Raw genomic sequence first — 1,764 nt, forward strand, 5'->3', positions numbered from 1 at the left:
GAAAAATAACAGAGCCAAGAAGAGAATGTTGCGCAGCCAATGGCAGCAGCGCGGGAAGGAAGGAAGGGGCCGGAGGGGGAGGAATTGGCGGGGGGGGGGGAGAGAGAGCACCGCGCGAAAAGTGCACGATGCACGTGCATGTGCGAGCCTGGAAAAAGGGGTGGCACGATAGCATAGACCCCTCCAGCATTTCTCCGACGGAAACAGGCAGTGCCGGATTTACTTACTGTATAAGCTAAACAAGCTATAGCTAGGGCATCACTCTCTTGGGGGGCCCCCCAAAAAAAATTGAAGGGGGGGAACTGGATGTACATTTGCAAAATATAAGATAATTTTTTTTTGATAAAATACATATTTTGTTACGTGAATGGCTTTAGAAACCTATTAGGTCCATAGATTACCATATAGCAGGAATGTCCAACAGGTAGACCGTGATCTACTGGTAGATCACGGGGTGTTCCTGGTAGATCCTGTTTGATCTCTGGCTCCCCAGCGATCTCCTTAGAAAAAAGAAAAGGGAAAACCCACAACTTTGCCTTTCTCCAAAAAGCTCCACAACTTTGGCTTCCTAAAAAAGCTCAACAACTTTTGCTTCCGCAAAAAAGCTCAAAAACTTTGGGTACATCACTGCTAGTTTTTTTTTTTACAACAATGGGTAGATCACGGCCAGTTTTTTAATACTGTCAGTAGATCACAGTCTATTGGGAGTTGGACATCCCTGCCATATAGCATCTATTCAACACAAAAAGACAGCCACAAAAAGGACAGTTGGCCATATAAAGGGCCCCATTACCTTCAGGAGCTTAGGGCCTCATCAAACCTAAATCCAGCCCTGGAAACAGGGGCGTCCCCTTCCATAATGATAATTTTACTCCTTATACGTCCCACCCATCTGACTGGGTTGCCCCAGACACTCTGGGCAGCTTCCATTCAACATACATTAAAAAAACATATTCAAATATTAAACAAACAACTTCCCTCTAGAGCAGGGGTAGGCAACCTAAGGCCCGTGGGCTGGATGTGGCCCAATCCCCTTCTCAATCTGGCCCGCAGATGGTCCGGGAATCGGCATGTTTTTACATGAGTAGATTGTGTTCTTTTATTTAAAATGCATCTCTGGGTTATTTGTGGGGCATAGGAATTCGTTCATATTTTTCCCCAAACTATAGTCCGGCCCCCCACAAGGTCTGAGGGATGGTGGACCGGCCCACAGCTGAAAAAGGTTGCTGAGTCTAGAGCATGGCCTTCAGATGGCTTGGGGGTCGGATAACAATAATAATGTTCTTATTTATACCCGTCCATATGATTGGGTTGCCCCAGCCACACTGGGAGGCTTCCAACAGACATGAAACATAATACGTAAACCCCACATATATTAAGTAAAATAGAAACATCCTCCCCCACCCCCATCTACCTCTCTTCCCCTTTTCTTCCCAATGTCTCAACAAATGAAATTGATTTGCAAAAGTGTTACAAGAGACATTGCACATATTTCTGTAAATCAAGAAAATCTTTAATTTAAAAAACAAACAAACGTAAAGCATTAAACGTTGAAAAAAACCTTCCCTACACAGGGCTGCCTTGCACCAGAGTCCGTCACGACTGGACCTAATGGCCAGGGGTCCCTTTACCTTTAAGGAAAAGCAGGACATTCCGTTATCAAATCAGAAACCGAAAAGGCTTCTCTAAATCAGGAGCGTCCCTGGTAAACAGGGACCCTTGGAGGGTCTGAGGGGTGGGGGGTGGGGAGTCTTTTTCTGCTAC

This window comes from Zootoca vivipara, chromosome Z1 (assembly GCF_965207765.1).
Source record: "Zootoca vivipara chromosome Z1, rZooViv2.hap1.1, whole genome shotgun sequence".
Classification (NCBI taxonomy): Eukaryota; Metazoa; Chordata; class Lepidosauria; order Squamata; family Lacertidae; genus Zootoca; species Zootoca vivipara.